The sequence below is a fragment of the Rousettus aegyptiacus genome, unplaced genomic scaffold (assembly GCF_014176215.1).
Source record: "Rousettus aegyptiacus isolate mRouAeg1 unplaced genomic scaffold, mRouAeg1.p scaffold_m13_p_18, whole genome shotgun sequence".
NCBI classification, from domain to species: domain Eukaryota; kingdom Metazoa; phylum Chordata; class Mammalia; order Chiroptera; family Pteropodidae; genus Rousettus; species Rousettus aegyptiacus.
In genome coordinates, this window is record NW_023416293.1 from 10784597 (window position 1) to 10797251 (window position 12655).

General features: G+C 43.3%; 1 long non-coding RNA gene across 1 annotated transcript; it reads right to left on the reverse strand.

Annotated features, from left to right (window-relative positions):
* Positions 1 to 3463: 3463 nt before the first annotated feature.
* On the reverse strand, positions 3464 to 12634 carry LOC118613362. Its single transcript, XR_004955426.1, has 3 exons — positions 12435 to 12634; positions 9342 to 9478; positions 3464 to 4794 (listed from the first exon to the last, which is right to left on the reverse strand). It is a non-coding gene; the product is annotated as an uncharacterized LOC118613362 (long non-coding RNA).
* Positions 12635 to 12655: the final 21 nt, after the last annotated feature.

A 12655-nucleotide genomic window follows, 5' to 3' on the forward strand; every position in this document is an offset into this window, starting at 1 on the left:
AAACATTTTAATTTACAGATATGTTCTTGAGAGAAGGAGTTTCACAAAGGAAAGGTAAGAGCTGAGATGGAAATACTATCTGGTCGTATCTTTTGGCCAGAAATTCCCCTCAGCAACTGAGCAATTTAGAAGAATTAAAAAAAAAAAAAAATCATCAAGCCAGTTGTGACCCCTTTAACTCCTTGGAGTATCAAACATAATAAAGAGGATCGTCAATTTAGCTAATCCAAACTATCAGGTAATCCGTAAACCACATCTATTTAGGTTTGAAAGCGGAATAAGCTTTATAGGTTTTTCTTTGGAGCAAGTTACCTGTCTCATTTCATCTTGATGTGGCTATCGTTGTAGTGATTTTGCGTTTCCAGAACACACAGTGATTTGTCAGAGGTCCCTGGGAGACAGGCTAGGAGGGAGAAGACTTAGAGAGAGAGAAACTGGACTTTCACAGTTTCCGCTGAGCCGGGTCAAGGTGTGCTACCTGAGTAGTAAGGTAACAAAGGCGAGAAACCCACGCAGAGAGACTCAGGCCGAACCCCGGAGAAAGAGATGTTCTTCCAGTAGAAAAGCTCCAGGAGCTCTGAGACACTGAGGGGGTGTTTGTCTAATAAAACAGGAAGTAGTCGTCAAGTTTGGGGGTGTCAAAAGTTACATGCGGGTTTTCAGCTGAGTGGGAGGTCGACGCCCCAACCCCTGAGATGTTACAAAGGGGCCAGCTAGTTCCGGAGCTGAAAGGGTTGGCTTCTCTGCCAACAGGATGGCCCTGGTCTCGGATCCTCTCCCTGACTCTCTTAATTTTATTTCCAGTCTCGATAATAGTCATAATGACAAGAATTAGTAAAGTGCCGAACATTCTTTTTGAGGTTTTTTTCATATTACAGAACAATACAAAATTAATAATAAAAAACTAGCAACAGAAAAATAAAAAAAAAAATTAGAATTCGCACCTAAAAAATATCTTAGTATAACATCTCATTTAAAAATACTCACCTGAACAGTAATATTGTTGTCACCCAACAATATGCATAATAGTCATTGCTCAAGCGTGGGCCATATCTGCTCACCAGATGGTTCAAAATGGTATTAGTCAAAAGGATTGCCTGTCTGTTACTCTGACCAACTCCATCGTCGAGTGATAGCTTGACGTACGTAGTTTTAAGATTAAAAATAAACAATAAAATTTTGTCTGGGATTGACTCAGCCATCTAATCAATTATTTTAGAAGGTTTCAATAATACTCATAGCTGATCGAAGCTATGACTTTTCGACTGCTCACACTGAGCCAGGAGCTGTGCGTTTACAGGTGTCATGTAACTCTATCCCCCCACGTTTCTCAGGACGCCAGTGCCATTATCAGCCAGCAAGAGAAGAGCCAGAAACGAGGCTGCGAGCCCAGGCAACGTGCCACATGGCATAGCTAGTAATCAGTAGAGCCACCACTTGAATCCAGGCCCTTATTACCCCAGACCCTTCTCTACGCTGTCTTGACTGTACCTTGGCTTCGTCCTGTTTCTTGATTCACTTCCGAAGGTTCTGCTAGATTAATAATTCTGGTTCTCCAACCCTAGGACAGCTGGGTTGGGAAAGAAGGAATGACGCTGGGAGCAAAATGGAATACATCCTAACAGGAACGCCTCCTTCCTCAGCGACGGCAAAGGTCGGCGCCAGGCTGAGTGACCGGGGCGCGGCCCGGAAAAGTGCCAGCCCGGTTCTTTTCAGATAAGAAATAGATCTTCCGGATAGTGTTGAATTTAAAGATACAAAGATGTGTTAGGAAGATTTTAACACTGTTCATGACAGGAAAAGAAAAAAAAATAAGATGGAACCAAAGGAATAAATGAATTATGACCAATACCTGCTTAAAGCACTGCGCACCCATTAAAACATTAAATACATGGATGTGCACTAATATAGATTAATGGCCAGCACAGATGGTTAAGGGAAAAATCCAGGTGCCAACTAGTCTATCTATCATGTTGCCAGATATGTCTTAAAAGATCAACACCCAGATTTTTACGAAATAGAACCTGCTAGGACTATCTATAAGGTACAGGGGATCACAACAGTGACAAGAGAAAGACTGCTTTTTATTCTGTAATTATTTCTATTCTAATTACTTTTTTTTTATCATGTGTGTGAATCACTTAGAAGTATTGTAACATCGATAAAAAATAGTAGGTCCATGTCGTCGACCTGACTGATGATCGGGACGCGTGGGGCGTGGTAACCCACACCAGGCTGGGAAGCAAACATGCGTTTGAAATTTGGCTCTGTCACGAAGTAGAAGAACAGCGTTTCTTTGCATAAGGTACTTAATCCTTCAGTCACAGTTTCGTTTGTGGGAAATCGGTGTAACAGCGTCTACATCTCACAGGCGCATGAGGATTAGATGAGATGATACACAGTAAAGGATTCTCGAAAGCGTAAAAATACAAGGAATCGTCGTCTATTGATGAAGCAGTTTCTGATTCAGAGTTAACATGGGCAGTTCGACTTGCTAGGTCAAGCCGATGAACCAAATATTTTCTGAGTATCCACTTCGCTTAGTACCATATTCCTACCGCTTTGCACCTCGATGTGAACGTACTTTTCTTCTAGAAAGGGGAAGATATTTGTTCGGAGAAGTAGTTGGGGGGTTCTTCGGAGTAGAAGGCAAACCTGAGAGTGGCCTTGAGACAGAGGGGCACAGTCCTGTGCCTTTGAAGAAGGCGAAGAGGAGAAAGGAAAGGGCGGAGATGAAGGCCGGCAAAAGATCAGGGCTCAGCCACGTGGCCCGCCACACCACGCACCGTGACAACGCAAAACGGCAGAGGTGCGTGCAGTTCAGGGGAGCCAGGAAAAGGCTAAGAACAGCGTTCACAGGGGGCCCTCGAGACGAAAGAGGGAGAACGGAAGCCAGATCGAGGGAGAGAATCACGGGGAAGTAAAAACGCCACATACCTGGGGTGCGACCTGGGCCAGCTTTCCCTTTGAAGTCCAAGGGGCAGGGGCCTCGGCTGACTTTGGGGTGATATATTACTCCCCCAAACGGCTGGTTAGCCACCGAAGTTCAATACACCCTAATGTTAGACCGAAAGCAACTCCAGCCAGCCAGCTCAGGGAACCCATTATCCACGATCAGTAGGGACCCTGCTAGTTGAGGTGCAAATGGCGATCCTTGGTGCTGGACCCTTCTGCAGCATAATGATAATTACCGATGTGTCTCAGGCTGAGCTTATGAACAACTCAGGGGTTCGTGCCCTCCCCTCAGGAAGGCTCCCAAGTCACGGGGACGGCACACATCTGATTGTGACCAATGACTAGTTACCTGCTGATCAGTGCACGGTAGTAGGCATTTTGTAATATCACCAAAGCAGAAGATATCACACTTATCACCTCAAAAAATAAAATAAAATAAAATAAAATAAAATAAAATAAAATAAAATAAAATAAAATAAATAAAATTTACAGCTTCCATATATTTCTATAGCAAGAAATGAAATCAGTTCTATTTTAATCGGTAAATCAAATACCAGATTTAAAACAATGAACTACAAAGAGGCTCCTCGAAGTCACTTAGCATTGATAAATTAGTAATGTATTATTAAATTATTCATATTTTTTCCCTTCAAACTATAATGATGTACTGTACACAGCACCAATAATTTACTTAGGTTGAGTCCATTCATTTAATTACGCTGCTAAACTTGGTGGGCCAATTGGTCATCATGAGAGTTCCCAGGCAAGCTAATCACAAATATATAGAACATGTCCCTTATTGTCCCCAGCGGCTAAGTGCTAAAATGCTATTTAGTGCTCAGAAGGTTAATGTCCTGCTTATGTAAATTGTCCAATTTAACATTCAGCAGCAGTATCATAAATTCTGGCTCCAGGATTTCATTAAACGTATGTTCAAACTAGTTGACCTTAAAGGTTAACAAGCACAAGTTAAACAGGACAATTATTTAACTCACTTCTTATCAAGAGACTGGAGCGGACTAGCCATTAAATAGCTCTGCATACTTCACAATTAGAATTCTTACAAGGTCCCCGATAAAGCTGCAGGTCATGAATTTTCATAAGGATGTCAGATAATAACTATTTATCTGAACTTGTTTTTCTTTCTTATAAACTTAAACTTTGATCTTAACATTCAATTAGAAATGACTCCACAGAGAAGGGCTAGGTGACTCAAGGAGTGTGTGTTCGCCTTCATTTGGGTCTCCGTCAGGGTGTAAAATATCCTATCTGCACTGTCATTAACGGAAACGAATGTAAATAAGTCTGAGACTCACTATTAAGTGTACAGAGCTCAAATGAAGGCATTTAAGCCCAACACCGAGTTACAATATCGCTTATTATTTTTGGGCATTAGACCAAACATTTGATTCTTTTCTTAAAAGACCCCTATTAATATGCCTATTAACCTATTGGAGAAAATGCATTCTCCTTTGCATGGATATCATCATGGGCTTTCATATGCCATAAAAGAAGCCTAGATTATTTAAAGCGTCCCTTTTGTCGCCAGTCCTGTTCTCTCTCCCGGCTCTCCTGGGGCTCTGTGAGTGAGGAGCACGGCTCTGGGGGGTGAGTGCCACAGCCCCGCTCCCCACCGCGGGGGAGAGGGGGACGCATGGAGAGAAGTCCGTGGGCTGACATTTCCACGCTCTTCTTGCTGCGGCAGGAGCAGGCGATGGCTTCTGGGAGGCGCTGAACTGGTACCCACACACCAGCAACCTCGACCTCCGCAGCCGCCGTACAGCGGGAAAGGCCCGGGCTGCGTTCTCTCCGTACGGGTTCAACGGCTCAGGCTGCATGCTATTTGGAAGATAAATCAGCAAATAAGCGAACGGGATTTTATTCATAAATCATGAGCCGCGTTTCTATTAGTAGCTGAAATGGAGCAAAATATGTTAAAATTGCCTATAGGCGTATTTAATGGGTGCATAATAAGTCATTTTTAAATTTTGGTAATGTTTGTTGAAAGTAATTAAATGTAATGATAGAAAACAGATAGATGATAGGTAGGTAGATAGATTGACAATAGATAGATAGATAGATAGATAGATAGATACATACATACATACATACACACACACATACATACATACATAGGTAGATACAGAGATACAGAGATACATACATACACAGATACAGACAGACAAATGATAGATTAGTTAGGTAGGTAGATAGATGATAGATAGATAGATAGATAGATAGATAGATAGATAGATATAGATACAGATACATAGATACATAGGTAGATACAGAGATACAGAGATACATACACAGATACAGACAGACAGATGATAGATTAGATAGGTAGGTAGATAGATGATAGATAATGATAGATATAAAATAGATGATCGATGATGATGATGATGATGATAATAATAATAATAGATAATGATAGATAGATAGAAATTAAATACCCGTCCTTGGCCAGTTCCTCATTCTGCACTCCTTGTTTTTTTGTTTGTTTGTTTGTTAGAAACTGTTCAAAGAAATAATATAAGAAATTTTTTCCAGCCTGAAAAGATGCGACAGTGTTTTATACCCCACTTGTGCTGCTCTTCATCCAGACTTCATCTTTTTGAATATTGGCTTCAAATCCAGCCGGAAAGGGGACATAAATAAAGCGAAATGGCTAATGGACTAAAAACACTTATGATCAGGTTTTCATAACTGACGTTATTGATAGCTTCTCTTGCACACGCACTCACACAAAGTGCAATATCCATTTGTGAAGTAAGATTTAGAGCCCTATTTGCAATAAAAAGGCTAGCACATGCAAATAAAAAAACGCGGAAGTGAGGCCGGGGATGGCAGTCCCTAGAGAGGAAGAGGGAGGGCCGAGCTCCCCGGAAGGCTGACCACAGCGGGGACACAGAATCCTGCATTTCAGACGTGGCCGTGGTCTTCCCTGTGCCCTGGAATAGCCTCAAGGGACGGAGAGTGGTTAAGTCCTTAATCTGGAAAGGACCGCTCCTTTGTACTCGATGGCATCTGTGTTTGAACTTGCTCATGGACGTCGGTTTGTATGTCTGTCCATTAAAGCAATGATGAGATCGTCGTGCAGGAAACGTAACTCCAGACAAAGGATGAGGCTGGGGACAGTTTCGTGGGACCCTGTGCTTCTCATGTCAGTTTTAATGTGCTTTTCCTGGTTTTCTTTTTTTGTTTGTTTGTTTTTTCTTCCTCAAGATCTCTATTTTAGTAAAGAGAGCTGAAGAAAAGCTTTTCCGATGCCTAGAAATTTATTCCGAAACTAAAGAAATGTTTTCCTTAAATAATTCTCTTTAACAATCTTTAAGCTGCAGTAACAGCGAAGAGATGCTCACAACACAGGTAGCGTTGTATCTGCTTCTTGCTATTTTGGTCGAATTTGGGGAGCATAATTTTCTCCTGTTTTAAGTTCTCATTATTCCGTGTCCCCAGAAAAAAAAATTTTTTCTTCGAAATCCTGACTTTATTATTCTATAAAAAAATTAAGTTCAGATTACACACTGAACTGTAAATTGTGGTTTCGCCAAATTAAATTAATTAGAACACATAACAGGTGAAATTGGTATAGTTACATTTACAGCTTCTATTACCATAGGAACCTTCCCCACCCCGCCCCCCTTAGTTATATCAAAAACATGAAAACACTGGACTCCCAGTCACTGTCCCTTTTGGAACTGTGCATTAACATTTGAGAGTGTCACCTCTATAGTGCCAAAAGGCTCTTCGGGGGACAAACTCACTGGTCCCAAGAACCATTGGGCCATTAGACCATTGCAGGACCTGGCAAGTCATGTAAGGGAGGTGTAGGAGGTCTGATTTGCATTTTGGGGGAAAAAAATCATTCTGTCTGCTGAGTATGTGCAGGGAGACCAAATGAGAAGCCTTTCCGAACAATCCACTGGAGGGATGATGGTGGTTTTGACCAAGATAAACGCAGTACGATGGAAAGAAGCTGATAGGTTCAAGAGGTATCAGGAAGTAGAATGTAAGTGGCGTTAGTAACCTTGCTCTGTGTCCCTCCTAGGACTATTTCCACGTTCCCTCTCACCCCGCTCAAGGCCTGGGGAAGAACCAGCAGAGCGGGCTTCCTGTCTTTATCTGTAGGATTTCAATCGGTTATATTCTTTTCTGGATTCAGGAGGCGTCTTAGCTTGTTACTTAGAGCTCCTTGCTTCTAACTGAGCGCTTTCTGTTATTAAGGTTGACCTTGGGCCTGTCCGTGACCTGAAGAATACTGTTTGCATTCCCTCTCAAAGTGACACTCAGGCCACATGAGCCCCTTTGGATGACCTACCTGTTTTTCCTGGGGCTGGAATTACTGGAGGTCTGACAAAGCAGCTCCCACCCTTCCACTGACTTTCATTTTACAAGAAAAAGTCAGGGAAGAATTCCAAGTTTAAGGGTAAAAAGTCATCAATGAGTCTACCACAGTCTCAGTATCTGCTGACAACAGAATGGTCTTCTCTCTGGTGACCTCACAGGAAAACCAACAGTAGTCAGAATATATTTATTGACCGTATTTAGTGGATTTCAGCAAGAAACTCGTTATGACCGTCCTCACATGGTGCGAGGCCTTCTCCATTAGTGAAAGGTGGAATGGAAGGTCAGAGTTGCCCTTTGACTTCTAGCCACTAATTGGGGAGACCCTCCATTAGGTGAGGCTGAGCATAATTGGGCCATTACCGAATCCCACTACAAAATAAAACATGTACAGTTTTGTTCTTGTTGGTTTTCCTGTAAGCAAGACATAGATCATCGGTGGATATTCAAAATGCAACGAGACTATTTCTGATGGTTTTTCCAAACATGAGTTTCCAAACCTGAGATTCACGGACTCCATGAATATGCCTTCTGGTAAAGATCCAAAGCCATTCTGTTTTGACAGTTGTGAACATTATTTCATGAAATGCTCAGGAAATAATATAGATACTGAAAAGTCATTTCTTCGGTAAAGACACAAGGTATGTTCCAAGAACAATTTAAGGCGACCTCTTCGAAAGAGACCTGTGAGTACAGAAACATGGACAATAAGCCAGGGGCATCCATTCAAGCCAGAGCTCCATGTCCGCATGTGAATAGCACCTCAAAATCTGGCCTCGAGTTACTAAGAGAAACAGTTGCTTCTGGAGACAGCTTTTTGGGGAGCTGAGAGTAGAGATCAAATTCTGTCACACATCCCGACACTCACCATCCCTTTCTCTTTTGTCCTGTGCAACGACAAGGCCCCAGAGCAATGTGTCTGATCGTGTCAAAGCCAAACATTGTCCAGTTTCTGCCTTAAGAAAATTAAATTTCGTGTTCACTACTTTCACATGATGAATGAGTCCATTCGAAACGACAAAATGAACAAAGCTTGAAAAAAAATTAGAAAAGCAACGTGCTGGAGCTTGCTTTGAAAGTATTCATTGTAATAAGGGCCATGTTCTCATCTGCCGTGACAATGGCTATGATGAGGTTTGATCGAATACACGACTAACCCATTTTTCTTATTGAAAGTTCTCTCTGTCGATACCGCAACAACTCTCCGAGGTGGTGGGGGTCTAAGGAAATGTAAAGTCAGTATTTCGATAGGTTGAGTTCAACTGTCACAACGGGAAGGAAGAGGCAGTTCCTTGTATACAATTCAGGATGCACTTTCTTCTAACAGAAGTGAGACTCAGAAAGTCTGGAAGGACCGAGGTAGCCCCTCTTTGCTCGTCTGTTTTCTTGAGCATCCAGTAATCCTGGGCAGAAGAACTTGTCACTGCTGATGAATACTGCCTAAGAGATGGTTAACTCCCATCGCGAGGTGAGTTTTTAATGGAAAGGTTTTATGCAAGAGGAATATGTCTCCTTGATGCATGGTAATGCCCGTCTCGCTAATGCAGGCTCTGAGACCAGGAGTCCACAAGTAATTCGTTCAAATGAAACAAGGCCCGTTAGTCTGGCCAGTAGTTGCCTGCTCCGTTGTTAACACCAACCAGATGATGTAATCTGTCCCTTTCTTGTTGATAGGGATGTTTTCTCTAAAAAGGCAATCAAACATGGCCTCAGTCTGGGTAGAAATAATGAAGTTACTGCTTGGGTCTTAATTATACCACAAGCAGGAGTTCAGTGCTAGAGGAAAGATAAAGAGGAAAGCTATCTTCTTTTTAAAGACATCCCAAAGGATTCAGAAATATGTGTCCTTAAAATAAAGATTATAAGACTCAGAAACAGCCATATGAACAGGTGGAATCTGGAATGTTTGGGCTTCGGAGAGAGTTCCACTTTTCTTTTAGAGAGAAAAATTACCTGATCTGGGAGAAAATGAAGATCTAGCTACTTACTCCTTAATGGATTTCAAAAGCCTTAAGGTGATACACATGGAAGATACTTACTAGTAATTTCTCTGTCCTAAGGGTCCATAGCCAGGGAAGACACAGAAGCCAAATACCCACAGCAACTCCATTCTGAGTCCTCATTCCAACCAAAGAAGGTTATGTCCATCTTCATAGTCTCTCCACCCTGTTATGACCTAAAAAAAGAAATTGCAGAGTTCAGAACAAATCAAATTATTATTATTAATTTTAGATAACTGCTATCGAATATTCTTTGCAGAGGTATGCCTTCTAGACTTGAATCATGGATTTCAGAGGAAGGGTTTGGGAAAACAGAGTCTACTTGGAAATTTATCCCATAATAGCATAGAAATGTACGCTGAAACAAATTTTAAAGTTTATTTAGGCCAGCCCCCTTGTTTTTAAACATGAGGAAATCAAACACCTTTTTTTTTTAAGGTGAAGCAACTTGCCAAGGTCCCAGAGTGGATCAAGAGCAACGACATTTAGATGCAAGGAACAGAAAACCTGACTCACTACAAACCGACCTGAACAGTGACTATCCTGCCGAAGAAGGACGTGTATGGTGGGAGAGTTCGTCTGACTTAACAAAATGCCATAGACTGGGTGGCTTGAAGAGCATGAATCTATTTTCTCCCAGTCCTGGAGGCTCCAAGGTGCCGTCAGGGTTGGTTCCTCCTGGGGCCTCTCGTGTGTGCTCACGTGGCCTTTTTTCCTGTGGGTAAGCATCTCCAGTGTCTCTTTCTTTTAAGGACACCAGTCCTGTTGGACTGAGGCCCACCCGTATGACCTCATTTCACTTTAGTTATTTCTTTAAGACCCATCTCCAGAGAGGGTCACATCAGCAGTAAGGGCTTCAGCTTAAGAACGCTGGGGAAACGTTCAGACGTAACACTGTGTTTTAGCCTCTGCCGATGTAGCAGCTTCGTGATACGGCTGAAGGTCCAGTTCTTTCCACAGTGCAGTGCACTCTGCATGGTGGTTCGGCTGTCAGGTGACAAGAAGGCAGCTACAGAGTTCACGTTGACATCGACTTTGTCCAGGGGGAAAAGAGCGGTCATCTTTACTTGTGCTTCTACCCATGGCGTCAGGAAACTGTCTGCTTGGCTTCCTGTCATGTCCTATTGGGTCACACTGCTATTCCTAGCAAAGCCCATGGGTGTTACCCTTAAACCCGTCAGACTCAGCCTTGAACTTGGCTCCTGGGGTGAGATCAGCGGCCTGTGAGGCACACGGCTGTGAAGGGGAGGAGTTAATAGCAGAAAGAAACAGGGTTCCGCTCACAGGACGCGGGGCAGGCACCCCGGTGTCCACTAGGCATATCTCGTTAGAATGCAAATAGGATGAGAAAGCAGATTCCCTCACACTCATCCCAACATCCTTTTCCTATCAAACTGCTTTCTTTAGCATCTGAGAACGGTGGCCATTTCTTCTCATTTTCAGTGGCTACAAGAACACTGTGTCACGTTTTGCTGATTAGTTTCGTGGCGGAGTGGCTGCTGCTTCGAGGCTTTCCGGTCTCGGGCCATGTCTCCCAAGCACGCACTGTTAGGTGGCCACCTAAACTCCTGATGGACCGCACGTGGTTACAAAGACAGATGACTCGAGGAATAATAAATATCTACGGTTAGCAGAACACAGTCTTACAAAATTTCTTTTGTAAGGACTTGCTGGAAATCCACCTTCTGGTACCATGTGGAAATCGATGCCCTTTGAGGTGCCAGAGAGAGAGTAGTTCCCTGGAAGGTGTCCCACTAGAGCCACTCTGCTACAAAACCGCATGGGGCGGGAAGAAGCGAGGGTGATTGCCGGCCACTGGGTGCTGCTGACCACTGCACTGCAGGAGTCAGATGCTGGAGAAACAGGAGCCAGATGCCAGGGGCCGGGGCTGGAGAAGCTATGCCAGGAGTCAGCAGAGAGCAGCACAGCACTCTGTGACCAGCACGAAGGCTCCTTCTTATGTCACGATAGTGCCCTCTACTGGCAAAGCCGAACATCCCTGTGGTCCAGGCAAAGGAAAACTATTCATAGGATCCCGCTGTGTTTTCACAGAGCAGCCAAAAAGGATGGATGCGGAGCTGAGAGGCATTAAGCTGAGGGCTAGCACAGGTACGTTTGTACAAGTCCGCATACGAGTATATCCGTGATTTTGGTTATTTCCATCATACGGTAGACATTCTATTTGCCTCCTGTCAATTATTTTAGTTTATTGTGAGGGCAGAGTTTTTTGGTTTTTGTTTTCCTTCTAATTTATGAAAGCCAGTGCTTGCCAGAAATTTCCATTGTCCATTCTCAGGATATACTTGGTAAGTGCTAAGGGGCATCAGTCTGGCACAGTAGCTCAGTGGTTTAACATACATAGGAGCAGACAGACTACTTAGGTGCGAATGTGATTCTGCCACTTACTGGCTGTAATCTTTTCTGTGCCTCAGTTTCCTCATCTGGATGATGGGAACCTAATTAGGTAAAATGAGCATCTTAATTCATTGGCTTATTGTGAAGATTCAATAAATTGAAAGAGGAACCTCCTGCTTAAAAACAGTAATGCCTTTCTCAAAAAATCAGATTCCCACAGGAAAATCTGAAGCCTATCTTATGTTATTTTTAAAAAGAAAACTTGAATCTATAACAAATCGACCAATCTTATCTTCACACAGTTTCTTAAATTTTAAGTACACATAGGAAATCGCTCTATATAAACCATCATGTTAAGCTGTAAAATTCTCTAAACGTCACTTGTGATCACCAAATAAACAACCGTAATGTCAAATTGAGGAATTCGTACTCCCTTTAAAAAATCTGGGTATTAACCCAGAAACCCTCCACCGGAAAATCTCCAAGTTTAGTTTGTAAAGCCTTTAGAATATGCCCGGCCTACAGAACACGAATGATATAACCTGTTATATCATTCGTCTGATTCATTAACCTTTTCAGTAGTTGTAGTCTATCATTCATTCATTCATTCATTCATCCCTTCCAAAAAATAATTTTTGGGGCTCCATCCAAGGGGATGGAGGTGGAAATGGTGAATGAGATTTGGGCTGTAATTTCAAGAAGCCAACGATTTAGGGCGGGGACTGTGGTAGCTGCTTGGAGGGGACGCGGGACTGCGAAGGCAGGTGGCAGGCTGACCTTGGGGGATGCTGGCCCCGGGCGGGAGGCAGGAGAAGGGACCCGGGCGCGGGTCTGCACCGCGCGGTCGGGCTCCGAGAAGGAATACTGGGACTGGATCCCCTAACGCCTGGGACCCAGACGAGGAAAGCGAGATACTAGTCGGTTTGCAATGGGAAGCCAGACTTCTCTCCAGCCGAGATGCTAGGGCTCCAGCCGGAACGCCGGGCTACCCGGCCCCG